Source organism: Vulpes lagopus, chromosome 24 (assembly GCF_018345385.1).
Source record: "Vulpes lagopus strain Blue_001 chromosome 24, ASM1834538v1, whole genome shotgun sequence".
Taxonomy (NCBI): Eukaryota; Metazoa; Chordata; class Mammalia; order Carnivora; family Canidae; genus Vulpes; species Vulpes lagopus.
The window spans coordinates 25,000,361-25,015,507 of record NC_054847.1 but is presented as its reverse complement, the minus strand read 5'-3'; the positions used below and the strand labels follow the sequence as shown (position 1 = coordinate 25,015,507).

At 36.2% G+C, this 15,147-nt stretch overlaps 1 protein-coding gene across 1 annotated transcript in view; it reads right to left on the bottom strand.

Annotated features, from left to right (window-relative positions):
- ARHGAP15 (Rho GTPase activating protein 15) overlaps positions 1-13,576 on the bottom strand; it is a 610,515-nt gene extending 596,939 nt beyond the window's left edge. Inside the window, exon 1 of the mRNA XM_041739999.1 lies at positions 13,490-13,576. The gene's annotated coding sequence lies outside the window, so the exon portion shown is untranslated. The remainder of the gene's footprint in view (positions 1-13,489) is intronic.
- Between the last annotated feature and the right edge of the window lie 1,571 nt (positions 13,577-15,147).

Here is a 15,147-nt window from a genome sequence, read left to right as displayed (position 1 = left end):
TTGTTACGATTACCATCACCACCTAAGGCATACAAATCTCTTTGATCTCCCCTACAACAATGCACCCATGCAAGTGTACATGTTCTGGTCCATATCTTATATCATGTGACTTTGAAAATATCAGGCCAATTAAGGATGACCATATCTACTATGACTTAGAAGACTTAACCTTTTGCGGACATTTTTTAATGGTTAAAAAATGCTTTGAGGAGCATTAGCAATAGGACAGAATCAGTTCTTTCAAGTTAGGAAAATAAACCCACTCATGAAAGTTACGCAAACAAAACCAGGACCTCAATGCAAAATTTATACAAAAATGGATTTTTTTTTGTCAAATAATCTAATGTGCTAGTGAGTCTCTGAGCCTTTATTAGGATTTATTCTGTATATGGAAATTATTTGGAGAAGTTTAGTTCTTTCTAATCATGACACTCTGCTCCTGCTTTCTTAAGAGCAGCTATAAATTCAAGAAGAGGTGGAAAACCGGCAGACTGCCAACCAAATTCAACCCACGGACATATGTTGTTGGGCCTGAACAATGTTTTAGAATGTTTTGAATCAGTTTCCAATTGAAAAATGAGGATTTTTTACTCAAAAAAAAAAAAAGGTGCAGATCTGTGTCTTCCCTTGAAAAATCAGAAGATGTAGAAAACTAGTCAAGGATGTGTGGTAACAGTCAGCTGGGAGTGGGCAGCTTCTACATCCTGTAAACAGAGCAGCTTCTCTCGGATCCAGAGCTTCTCTCCCATTCTACTCTATCTCCATAAGTATCCAAACTGGTCTGAGGGCATTTGTCACTGTGACCCATGGTGCCATCACCTCTAGGAGTATTGCTCCTCTGTTGTATGGATACAGCAGTTTCTGCTACATGTTGAATCTGTATCATTTAATATATTTTGTTATTTTTCAATCCAAGCTGATAGGAGTAGAGATGGAGAACAAAACCAAGAGATTGTATCTGTACCACTGGTTTAGAAAGTGATATTACTCATCAGAGAGTAATACTATTTCATTTATTTGTGTGACTTTTTCAGCATGATCTCAAATTACAAAGAGTAAGCTGTGCTCTTTGCTATTGCTAAGCAAGTTCTTCTTTTCCCCCCTCCCTGCTCTGACCTCCTTTATTGTTCCTACTACATTTTGGCAGATAATCACATCCTGACTTCTATTGTTTTCTATTCTCTATTTGAGTTGTGTGTCTCTTCTGACCAAATTGACCGTGGGTTCTTTAAAACCAGACACTCTATTTGTCAGGGTTGCTCTGCACTGTATGGAGAGCATTACAAGCATCTGGTGTCTGCCTGAAATCCTCTGTCTCTAATTCTCCCAGTACCATGAGCATTTCCAACAAGTTCAGGTTAGCCACTATGTTACAATGGTTGTGATCCCCAGTCCCCAGTGTCACTGGATTTTTTTTTTCCCACTTTCTTCACATCAAAATGTGAAAGCAGCTCAAGCTGCTTGTGCTTTGTAGGCCAAATGGACCTAGGATACAGTGCCTCATGGTCAGAGGAAGTGAGAGCAATCACTGCATCTCACCTTCCCCGTCTTCCCAGCCTCAAATCATACTCTACCCATCTACCATACTGACCAGTCCTAGTCTTCCCTTCATGCTGATTTCTCACCTTGAAACCATGGCCCACTTGCTAATCCCCCTTCTCAAAGCTAGACCTCTAATGTAAAGCCCTCTGGCCTGTAGGATCTAGAGCCAGTTCTCCAAGGACAGCACCACTGCCCCTGAGAATTTGTTCAATCGCTTCCCACCACCACACCTGCTCTCATTAATCCAACGCCCTAACACTGACTGCTTTCAGAATTAGGACTGAGATTGATGTATTCATTCAACGTCCATACATAGAATCTTCAGCAGATTTCCCCAGGGGGGAAAAAAAAACAATATACACATCAAAAACACTTCTAACTCTCCTCGTAACCAGATTAGCAACCTAGACCCTGGGCCTTCCAAATTTCTTTCTTATTTTTCCTTTTCAGAATCACTTTGCTAGGACTCCAGCATATCTGCCTCATGAACCATTTATGTCGCCACCTTACCACCCTGGAAAAAAATAGATATAAAATAAAAATGAATGAGGAGAATTCTACTTTTTTTCTCTCTCCTTATCTGTAGTTTTTCTTTGCTTCATTTTAATTTCAAGTCCAAGAGCCAATGGTTGCCTACCACTTTTTAAACTGTTCTGTGTGAAGGATGTTAGTTAATTCTTCAAAATTAAAGAATATTTTCGGTGAGGACACATCTTGAGCTGCTTGTAGGAAAATTTCCATATCAACCAAAAACTGGTAAATAAACAAGAAAAGAGCTTTCTTTCTTCTCCCCCACATGGCTATACTATATTCCCCCATGCAGCTGTATTGAGGAAATGAAACTAATAGCAAGAAATTGCTCTTGATGAGTTTCATAATCTTATCATAATACTCAGAATTGAAATAAACCAGAATTATCCTGCCATGATTTTTATATCATAATGAAGGAAAAATATGGTCATCATTGGATTCTAGACAACCTGATAAAAATGGCTACTACTAGAGCTACTATTCACACTACATTTAACCTTGTTAAAGCAATTATTTTGTGCCACAAACTAGGCAAATTTCTTTCCATACATTATTTCCTTATTTATCTTGTGAGAAAACCCCCCTTTATATAGATAAGGGAATTCAGTCTTCAAGAGATTAAGTAACTTGCACAAAATACCATGGATGATATCTAGCAAGCAGTGGAGCCCAGAGATTTCAGACAGGCCCCAAATGCCATGTTGTAGGAGCATTTATTCTCTTCTTTCTATCCAATCAATTGACCAAATTCTGTTCTAGAACTTTTTTTTTTTTATTAATAGTAAGATATTAAGAACTCAGGCTCAGAAAATGAGAAAACACTCTGGAAAAATATGCTCTTGACATGTCCTGAAACAATTCAATTTTTCTATATTTTTTCTATCTATAATTGTTTTCTTCTATTAAATCTATGAAAAAGTCCTGATTTTCATACTAGCTTGCTGGATAATCACATAAAATAATGTATATAAAACCACTTTTCAAGCTCTAATAGAAAATAAGTAGATAATAGATATTCTTACTTGTGTTAATTAACTTGAACCCAACCCTCACCCTGAAGACATAAAGTGAATCTGTAATAGGCAAAGTAAAGGAGTAAGAGAAACAGGAGTATGAAAGCAACTAAGACTCCTTTGGCCATAGTCTAGACAAGACTTAATGGATGACCAAATTAGTAACTATGACAATAAATGAAATGGAGAGAAGGAATGGTTACCCCTAAAACATGGCAATCGATTGGATGTATGGATTAAGCAGCACACAGGAGTTCACAGAGATTCCAAGCTTACTCATTTAGGAGATTTCAGGAATAGGGACATCTTTTTTTTTTTTTTTTTTTTTTTTTTTTTTTTTTTTAATTTTATTTTATTTTATTTTTTTAATTAACTTTTATTGGTGTTTAATTTACCAACATACAGAAAAACACCCAGTGCTCATCCCGTCAAGTGTCCACCTCAGTGCCCGTCACCCATTCCCCTCCAACACCCGCCCTCCTCCCCTTCCACCACCCCTAGTTCGTTTCCCCGAGTTAGGAGTCTTTATGTTCTGTCTCCCTTCCTGATATTTCCCAACATTTCTTTTCCCTTCCTTTATATTCCCTTTCACTATTATTCATATTCCCCTCGGGCGGCGGCTCCGCGGAGGGGGCTGCAGGGCTCCGGGAACAGCTCGGAGGAATAGGGACATCTTAACTGAAGTTAGCGGGAGAAAGAGTAGAATTCTGTGGGTATATTAGGGGCTAACTTGAGACATATTCAGCCTGAAATACTGTTGGGATTCCATGGAGTGGTATCAAGGGACAACTGAAAATGAGGAGCAATATTTGGAGAAAGGCCAAGGGCAAAGATAGAATTTTAAGGACTATATTTGAATAAATTTATTTATTTATTTATTTATTTATTTATTTATTTATTTGTTTTCAGGCCAGGTAACTGGGGAAATTTAAATATTCTGGCAACCTCATTAGAGAAGAAAAATGAAATGGGTGACATTAATTTTAATAATGTATTTTATTTAATTCGATTATGTCAAAATTTTATAATTTCTCATATCCAATAAATATGAAAATATTAACATTCTTTTTATTTGTACTAAGTCTTTAAAATCTGGTTATTTTACACTAAATTTAGACAAGGCACGTTTCAAATACTGTATAACCGTTTGTGGCTAGTTGCTATAATCGACAGCATAGTCTAGAAAATTATTTGGGGTATTTGCGGGCTGATGGGAGACATAGGCCTATAGGAGAAAGAAAAGAGAAATAGAAAAGGCACCGAGAATATGACAGAGACCAAGGCAGAAAATGTTTTCCTCCTCACTAGTAGAACATCCCCCACAAAAGGCAATACATGCAGGAAACAATAGGTTTTCCACAGATGGCATCATTTTAGATAGCAAACAAAGCAGGATCCTTTTAGACCTTTTCAGACTCGAGGGCCTCAAGAATGAAGGCCAACATTGCTTAACTGCTAACACTAAATCGGCTTCAAAATTGTAGCATGGCATGGTGAAAATAACATGGATTTTGTTTGGTCATGGATTAAACCCATGATGCCCATACATCATGACTTACTCTACCACTTAGCTCTGTAAATTAGGGTACTTAGCCACTTACCTTTAACTTCCTTATCTTTAAAATGAAAGTACTAACTTCTTTACATGATTTTGTGGCTATCAAATATTATTAGGTATGCAAAACACCTGCTGTATAACATGCATTATATGTAGTATCATAGTCATAGCTCTGATGATCATTAATAACAATGCCACTCTAATTTATTTCGATGAATGTCTCGTGCCACTGCAAGCATCTTGAGAGTGAGAAAATATTATCTATATTTTGTAACACCGTAGTACCTCCCACAGTGTTGGAGACACCACTGGGGCAATTGACACTCATTTTTCCTCCTATATTCCACTTAAGGCAACCATCCTGGGACAAATTGGTAATATTATATAGAAGCTCAGACTACTTGATTTCTTAGTGTCTTTAGCAGAAAGATGAATAAGGGTTCCATTGCTCAGACTCTAGCTTTTACATTTTAATATAAAATTAACTAATGCAGAAAAATAAATAAGCAGAAACAAAATTTCCCCTTGACTCAGCACCCAATTTCCTGAGCGTTCTATCTTTCAGAACTCTTTTAAGCAGAGATCTCATTTGACTCTAAGTTCAGCATTACACCAGTGGGACTAGAACAAAAAGTTTTCTACATTTAAAAAAATTAAACACAAAATTAATGCTTTAAGTAAAATAGCTTAAAATTTAAATGAGGTGAGTGCTGTTTTCCATCAGTTTATAGCAATCTGTTTTCAGATGATGGATCATTTGAGTTTCAGAAAGGCACTACGGTATATAATGAATCCAAGCTTTCAATCCAACCTTTCATCACTGCAAAGTTACTCAAAACACACTCATCAAGTGTCATTTGTTTGAAATATGTTTTTAGCTTCTCTTCCCCTAAACTTACCCTATTTCTTTAGACCCGCAAAAGTCACAAATCCCCAGAAAGCCTTTTCTGACTCTACAATCCAGAGTCAACTTTTGTGTCACTTATTCTTTCACTAATCAAATATTCATTGAATGTTTATTATATGCCTGCTATTGTTCTAGGTTCTAGATATTCAGGAGCAAAAAAAAAAAAAAAAAAAAACAGAACAAGGTCAATATGTTCATAGATTATTTAGTGTAAGTTGGAAATAATAGTTACTAAGCCAGCTGACAAAAAATAATAATTCCTCATATCCAAAATGCTATTTAGAAAAATGCAAGCAAAGTAATGAGAAAGAGAGGGCCTTGCAAATCACGAAAGGGGATGGCATTAATTTGAAATATAATGAAATATAATAGAAAGTCACAAGTTTTTTCTACTGGTAAAGGTGTAGGATTTATGTCTTAAGAAGTTCACTTTGGGTACTTCTTGGGAAATAACTGTGGTATGAAAAGTAGAAGCAGGGAGATGAGTCAAGAAGATTCTGTGGTATCAGTGAAAGAGGTGATAAGAAGTAACTGATTTTGGGATATTTAAGTTTACATTTTACCCCTTGCTTAATGTCTAATTAATTCCTCCTACAAGAAAAGTTGTTAAATAAAAGCCCAAGGTATACAATCAACATCTATAAATAAAAAAATATGTGAATAGATAAAATAAATTGGTTCACATAAGTAATAGCAATAATTTGATAAAAAATAAATTGTGTATAAAATGTAACATAGAAATGTTTCTTTTACTTATTAAATTTCTTTTTTTTTTCTGTATCATTTCCCCTACCAATGTTTTTAATGTTTGTGAGACTTATGGTTTTCCTGCCCACAAAGAGTAATTAATAATCAATTATAGTACAGAAAAACATCTTTAGGGCCAAAAAAACACCTGAGTGGAAAGTTCTAGAAGTTGCCACCTCTTCAACCTTCCTGAATTCACTCAAACATGTTGCTCCATATATTTTGTATGATTTTTCTCTCCCTTGAAAATAGAAAGTGAATCGGTGAGTGCAGTTTTATCTAAAATTGTGATGTTATACTACATGCCACAGACCGTAGTGTATTCATTTAGCAGTTTTTTTTTAAGAAAACTCATTATACAAACAACAAACAACCAACAAACAAGAGATTAACAACAACAAAAAAGAACCATTAGTCTGAAAAAAATATACAACTTTGTGCGAGCCACTACTGAAAAAGTTAAGTAAACATAATAATGGGAGCTAAATCAATATTTTGTAGGCTCTACTTATTGCTGATAAATTGAATGTGGTTTGGGGTAGGAAATGTGTGGGAAAGAATACAGCTGACAGTAATTCTAGTTTATTGTCCTCAACAGATAGATGAATGGTGGTGCCATTAACTAAGATGGATGAAAATAGGGAAGAAGCAAGTTGGGTTGAGGGCAAGCAGGCAGTAAGTACAGGATTAGTTTTGATCATACTCACCTTGATATTTATGAGACATTCAAATGAAGATGATGAGTAGCCAATTGCATTTTTAGTTATAATGCTAAGAAAACGTTCTAATCTCGAGATCTAATGAGGATACAGATATTTTAAATCATGGCACTGTGAGACCTTTGTCTAGGAATAAACCTAGAAGACAAAGGCTAAAACGAAAAAGATACAAATCTGAAAACTGAGTTAAAGGCATTCCAATATTTAGAGTTGAATGATGAAGAAAATTTATCAAATGGGGACAGTTAACTTGGAGAAAAACTGAAAGAATGAAATATCCCAGAAAGTCAAATGAAGAGAGAGGTTCAAGAGGGAAGGAATGTTCAATTGCATCAAGTTCAGCTCACATAGTAGATAATATGAAGACACATAAATGACCATTGGATTTGGCACAATGAGCCTGGGACTCTGAGAATAAAATGTCCTGTGATATTTCTCTAGCACTTCATTTATACATATAGATTTACACCTAAATTATTGTGTTTAGCCACTAAACTACCTAAAAAGTTTTCATTGGCTGGACAGCACATTGATTCTTTGTGTCCCCAGTAATTCCTAGCATATCACAGTGTACTTAGAGCTCAAGATTATTTACAGGATTGAATTGAGTTGGGTTGATGCCCATCAAAAGAGAGAATCAATTTTAAGCCCACAATAGTATTGTATGTAGTCAACAAGGCCAATTTAACAATAATATATTCTGTTTATTCTTTGGTGTTCCATAAATATTTCCTCTAATCAAAGAGGCTTTCCTACGATTTCAGAAGAGATAGAAACCATGAAGCCTATGTTTCCTCAACTTCATCTCCTCAGTGCATTTCCATATCCCATCATCCACATAAACACTCATGAAAGTGCTCGCCCTCCTGTTTCAGGTTAACTTATCTACCTGAGGTTATGATTACACCCATCTCCCTTAGTCTCTAAGACCTTGGTGGCTTCCTGAATATATTGCCTTTGTTTCCTTTATTTCCATTCCCTTTCTCTTCTCCTTCACCCCAACATTCATGTTTCATCCCTTTCTTAGCTACTACCTATTTCAAGACTTACGAAAAGAGTATTTTACATAAGTTATCCCTAATTTCTTAATCCTTTGACACCTCTTTCTAAGGCTTGAACTCCACTAATGCTTTTGCACCTTAATCGTACAATTGAGAAAAGATACATTACCTTATTAAGAAAAACAAGTAGGGGCACCTGGCTGCCTCGGTTGGTTAAGCATCCAACTCTTGATTTTGGCTCAGGTCATGGTCTCAGGGGCCTGAGATCCAGCCCCAGGGGAGGCTCTACACTTTTCATGGAGCCTGCTTGTCCTTCTCCCTCTTCTCCTCCCCTTCCCCCATAAATAAATAAAATATTTTTTAAAAAGAAGAAAAACAAGTAGGCCCTTAATCTTCTAAAAACAAGCTCAATCTCAATCATAATAACAGAAATATCAATAAAACTCTATTGAGATACAATTTTCTGCCGATTAGCTAAACTTCAAAAGGTTGGCAGTACCAATCCATTGGAAAGAAGCCACAGAGCTTCAACCAGCAATCTCACTAAGTGTTGGTGGGAGTTCAAAAAGTTACAACCAACCTGAAGTTACATGGCAATAGCTACCAAAATGATTTTATCTCTTGGCTTATAAATAAATAGTATCCCTGGAAATTCATCCCATAGATATATTTTAGAACACACACAATTTCATTAACACAATTATTGAATGAGCAAAAACTGAAGACACCCATGATTCTTTCAATAAATTATGATACACCCACACAGTGGAAACTGAGAGAGAGAGAGAGAATTGAACAGTTTCTTATTTTGCTATGGAAGTATCTCTAAGATATTACTAAAAGAAAAAAAGCAAAGCAGAGAAGTGTATAATATGCTACCTTTAATATAATAAAGGAGGGCATATGCATATACATTATATATATGCATATATGCAACTGTGAAAGATTAAAAAAATAACTATGAAAAGTGGTAGCCTATTGGGTTAAGATAGAGGTGAATAGAGGTATATTAGAGAATATAGAATAGAGAGAATAGAGAAATGGAAATGCCAGAAAGATATTTTTTTCTAAAATTTTTCTATGTAGGTTTTGATTTTCAACCATCTTGCTGCATCACCTATTCTTAAGTTCAAAACAAATAATAAAAAAACAAAGATATTTTTGTAAACTGAAAAAAAATTCCTTATAGCCCCACCTGTCTAAGGACCTCAATGCTTCTGAGGAGGGGGGCTGGCACCCTATGTGACAGGGATGTCTGCCTTCATCGACTGCAGCCATTTCTGGAAACTACCCTGAAGAGCAAGCCACCAACAGGGAGGTCTAGCAGAAGCCAATAAATCCCGAGGCTGGATACCCCACCCAGAGGGAAAACGTGGACATCCAATCATGTATTCCCTCTGCTTAACAGGAACAACCCTGCGTCACAATGTGCTCAGCAGGTCCACTCTATTAATAGATCTCAACTGGCCTTACTGACCTTAGCCCCTACTGCTATACTCGTAGGCAACAAAACTAAACAGCCCACCCTTCCTCAGAAATTCTCTGACATTTTGTGCCTGGACATACCCCCTTCCTGTTCCCTGGGATGTTTCTCAATTTCCAAACCCTAGCTCTCTCTGAAAACTATGACAAATCTTTCCTCCCAAACTGTCCTGATTTCTCTGATAGGATATCATCACATGATATAACACCTGGAAATTCTCTAGTTTATTAACTGGCACATAACAAGAATACAAAATGTTTCATGAATTTCTGAATCCTCATAGAACATTCTTTACTTTTTTTTTTTCACCTTACTGGACAAATTTCACTTGTGTTATAATTATTTTTTTAAGATTTTATTTATTTATTTGAGAGAGAGACCTGAGCCAAAGGCAGACACTCAACCAAGTGAGTCACCCAGGCACCCTGTAGTATAATTATTAACATAACAATCATACTAGATTATAAAATTATAGAAGAAAAATATCGAGACAAGTGTTCGAGACTGTGGTTCTTGAAAAATACTTTAAAATTCAGTTTAATTGAAACACTTGCTTCATTCAGTCCTACCTTTAAATTATTTCTGTCTGATTATCAAGTTTGGAGAATTTGAATAAGCAATGTTTTTAAATGTGGCTGTGAAGCAGAGCTCTGTGGGTTTTACCTATAAGAAATAAAATCTCATTTCTTCGGGGGAAAGCATTTAGTTTCTATGTGGAGACACCTGCATTCAGCTAAGAGTACATGTGTTGCAGGTCCAGGTGGAGGCTCCTTGGTGCAAGAGAAGGACCTAGTCAGGTCACTCATAAGGTTTGTGTCTTAGAGTCCATAGTTACCTCTACCATGGTCATCCAACAAAATTCAGTCCAATCAGATCTCAATCTGAGACCTTTACTGTGGTGATAGGAGAAAGTCAACCCTCTGCAACAGAGTCTGAAGGGGTCAAATGTAAACCTAAAGCTTTCTTATCAACTCTGTGAGTTTCTGTCAAAGAGGGCTTATAGCATGGTGGCTGGGGTGAGGGGTGGGGGGGGGGCGGGGAAGCAAGCTAAGGAATGAAGAAAATACAACCCAATCTTAACAACCCTGTGTGAACTCCCGGATTTCACCCTGCCTTGGTTTTCCTTGGATTTTTCAGTTCTACAAACTAAAGCCTATCTCCATTGCCTAAGCTAATTTTAACTCATTTTCTATCATTTGAAAACTTAGGCATTTTGCCAACTCTAAGCCAAACTTTAAAATACTTATAAGTATATTTGAAAGTCTAGCTGTATAACATTTATTGTGCGGTGCAAAAACATATGCTCCTGGTACCCAAAGATTTAAATTCAGAATATTAAATTATTTTTAAAAATACATATATATTGAACAGTTGATTATGTTAAATATTTTCTCAGTGTATGGGAATATCAGAATGGTGTTAAGACATAGTGCGATATCTTAGAGAAAGGCATGCATCTCTATGGACCTTTTGTATAAGACACTCTGTGTTTAAATACCATAACGGTACCAATGGTTAACAAAACACTCTTCTTGCCCCCATCTGTCCCCCACCCCCACCCCAACTATTTGCCATGGTATCATTTTCTTCACTTGACTGGAGTCCTCAACATGTAGGTATTCCTTTGGATCCTGTCTGCTGAGAGACTTTATTAAAATTACACCAAGGAGGGAAGGCCTGGCTAAGAGGTAAGAAGAAACAGACCTCTGTAGACTCCTTCTGTGAGCATAGATTATTTTTAGCAGGTCCTCTAAATGCTGGAAAATAGAATGAGTAAATTTTAAGGACCATGGAAGTGAGAAGAAAGGAGACAAGTTGGGTCTGTCCTTCTAGGTACCAAGGCTGCGAGACCCTAAGTTAGGGACAGAGCAGACCACTCCAAAACAAAGCATTCAAAAAGAGAGGAGGAATATCAAAGGAAAAAAGTCTCCTTTCTGAGTTTTGTTGAATGCTGGCCCCAAGTGGAAAAGCATGATATACTTTTAATAAATCAGTTTCGAAATTACTTTCCAAATGAGATTCTCTGCATTGTTTCATTTCACCAAAATGTGTTTCTTATTTATTCACTTAAAATATATAAAGGGATAGTAACCTCTAGTACCTCATTTGTAATTGACTCTCTTTAAAATTTGGTCTGCGTATTCAAGAGATAATGCATTACTTGTTTTCACAAACAATTCTGAGAATATCTTAGTTTATATGTCTAACATCTCTAATTGTTGCTCTTTATAAATCCATACTAAGCTATGTAATCCATTCTTAGTTTTACACATACGTCATAAGGTATTTGTATTTTAATTTGACAGTTCCTACAAGAAACAATCATTTAACAAAGAATTCGGCTTTTAAAAATATGAAATGGCTTAAAAAACTGCCGTGGACGTTTCTTCAGTGCCAAATGCTTATGGGGATAGTCACTCTTGCTAATATGTAAGTACTACATATGTTTATTCATGTGATGTTCTTTTGTAATAAAATGAATAAAGTAATAACATATCAACCAAAACTATCTGAATTATACAGCTTCTGTAGATACAGAGGTTCAGAACCACAATATTGAATACAGATTTAAATAATGCTTTCCATTGTGGGGAAATGTAACCAGTTGAAAAGCTAATCAGAATATCAAAGCAAATACATATTACCAGGGTCTCTTACACTCTAACAATAAAACATGTACTGCACACCACGTCCCAATCTCTTTTTGTGTGTGTGTGTGTGTGATTCTTTTAATAGTCAACAAGTAGCTAGCCTCAGTATTGACAATTGAGGAGGTCTTAAAATAGAGTGTACTAATATGCCAAATAATTTCCTACTAAATTGACCATATCAAAAAACATTTATATGTGTCTTTCAATAAAAGATAATATGAAAAGAATTGTTGCCATTTATCAACCCTGTAAGCATTTTTTTTAATAACACACGCAAAAAAATAGGTGTTGTGGGGCCATCTCTTCCCCCATTCAACAGCACAATAAAAATAATATTAGAGAAGAGTGGATCATATCTGGAGCTCTTATTAAAATTCTTTCAAAAATCTACACTCGGATTTATTTTAGGTATTTCTCTCTGAAATTAGCAGTATTTTATATTTTTTGGACATATGTTACAGAACACAAAGACATTTTGTAAAAGCCAGAAGTCAATACAAAAGAGAAGTTCTCATCATTTATGGTCAACAAATCCTTTTCATTTCTGAGGTTATTATTTTGGAAAATCCCAAAGAAGGAAAATTTTATAATTATATAAATAGCAGAATTATATCTCTAATTTGCCCCTAATCTCCCAAAAGTAACTTTCAATAAAGTCTGCTGTGACCGCATTTTTTAACAGACAGTTTTACTGATGAAATAGAAACTTGCCCTCCTTTCACCCTATACCTTAAATACAATTTAGGGGAAAAAAAATCCTGAAATGTCATAACAGAGAGCTTTCAGATTTTAAAACTTTCCTGCTTGTTAATAGCTCTTGAATCAACTACACATTTAATAAACTACACCTTTCCAAGGGTTTGTTATGCTAACTTAATATAACACACTTTATGGTGGATATATTTCACATTGCAATTCAGATGTTATTTCCTACTGTTACAAAGCACCTTTTTCTCTTTCATTATCTGGATCCTGAATAGTATAAATTGTTGTAAAATGATCAGTTAAAGATGCAAAGTCTCAAATTTTCTCTAGTAGTTATTTTTAAAAGCACTTTCAAACTAAAGCTTATATACTTTAGTCTGCATTAACATTTTAGTATAAAACCCTAGTGAATGATCTTCATGTATAATATCTGGTAAAGGACTTTTGAACTTGACAGTTGCAAATAGGAAAAGAATAATCTTTCTACACCAAACGAAACAAACAGATGTCTTAATCACACGTAAAAACACATTTTTGGAGAAATGATCGCGTGTTCACACAAAAGCATAGGATACCACCAAACATTTTGAAGTTTAAGTTTCCTGTTCAATATAAAGTTAAAATTTACTTACCTTTTCTCAGTGATTGCTTGTTATTGAATCTGCCATCAACTTCCAACTGTTAATGACTCTCAACAAAAACGGAAAACACTAAAGTCAAGTCACATGTCGTAAGAGTAGGCCTATGTTGGATGCTGCTTAATTTCAATACCGGAGGGGGGGGGGGAAGAAAGACAAGGGGTGGGGTGAGTAGAAGAACTTTAAAATAAAACCACTTCCTGCGTAGATACGGTTAACCACACACATCACATCATTACTCGATTTGAAGAAATTGCCTTGTATAGTCAATGGTATTATTATTTTTCAATGTGCTTTTCAATTTTCAGATATTACTACAGTGATATAGGTTTCATCAATTCTGATTTAATGGGGGAAAATGTGTAGTTAAAAATGTAGCAGGGGGAGGAGCAGGCGGGTAACGCATTAAGAACTTCCTCTTTTTCTGCCTTCTAGCAAGAACTTAAAACCTACGTCTCTACTCTCCTCTGTCGGTGTGGGCATGTGCACATACCATCAGGAGGCTCTGCTTATTTACTTGGGAAGCCAAGAAGCCACTTGCATTTCACAGAGCTGATACTTCTGTCTCATTCATGGATGGACCAACAAGGAGGTGCTCTGGTTACTAAATACGAGGTCTTGCACAGGTTGCTAATGAGTTTTAGAGAACACAGCCCTGATGCCACCTGGAGGAAAGGAAGGTGCTTATGTAGCACATGCTGTGACGCTCGCTCTGGTGGTGGCTTTCACACTGGTGTGGCAGTTTCCTAGGCAGTTCTGAAATCTGCTGATGAGCTTTGGCTCTAGCTGAATGATTCTTCATGTGGCCTGATTTAAGAAGAAAAATAAAATAAAGGATGAAAAGGGTGTCATTTTTGGCAAGCTGCTATGTGCTCATCTGTGTCAGACTTCAACCAGTCCAAGACGTATTTTTTTTTTGTGGTGGGGGGAGGGGGCGGCTCTCAACAATAACAATAGGGTATGCATCTTTATTGAACCATGGAGTTCAAGAAATAAGCCCCTGGATTTCTAGGCTTGGCTGGTTTTGTGAGATTTGCAGGATACTCACTGAAGAGAAAGCTCCCCTTCCAAATAGATGAGAAAGTTAAATCACAATCTCTTGTCATACAAACCAATTAGACTAGAAATCTGTGTAATAGCTCTCAGTGGTGTGGAATGTTTGGCACACATAAAGACAATCTTACAAAAAAAAAAAAAAAGAGAAGGATGGCATGTCCCTTGCAAGTTAATCTAATTTCTCCAGTACTCTCCTTTTCAAAATTATATTGCAGATTGACCCAAGATCTCACTATCAATTGTCATTCTGGGATGCACCTTCTTAAGTGTTTAGAGAGACCTGAAGGTTTATACTCCATATTCTCCTATCACTAAGGAATAAATGGAAAGAACATGATATTAAAAGAGAGAAAATCAGTATTCAGGCCTCAATTCTGACACTGCTATTTATGGAACCTTGGCCAAGCCACTTAAGTTCTCTGAGACTCAGGCTACTTTTGATAAAATGGAACACACAAGGGAAAACCATCTATCTGCCAGAATGAAAGCGTTGGTTCGCAAGCTTGGGGGCTTCCCAGCAAATTCTGAAAGTGGCTCGTGAACATGGAGGCCAAGGAGAGACCACAGAGGCAGCCCCTCCAGACTGGGAGGTGACA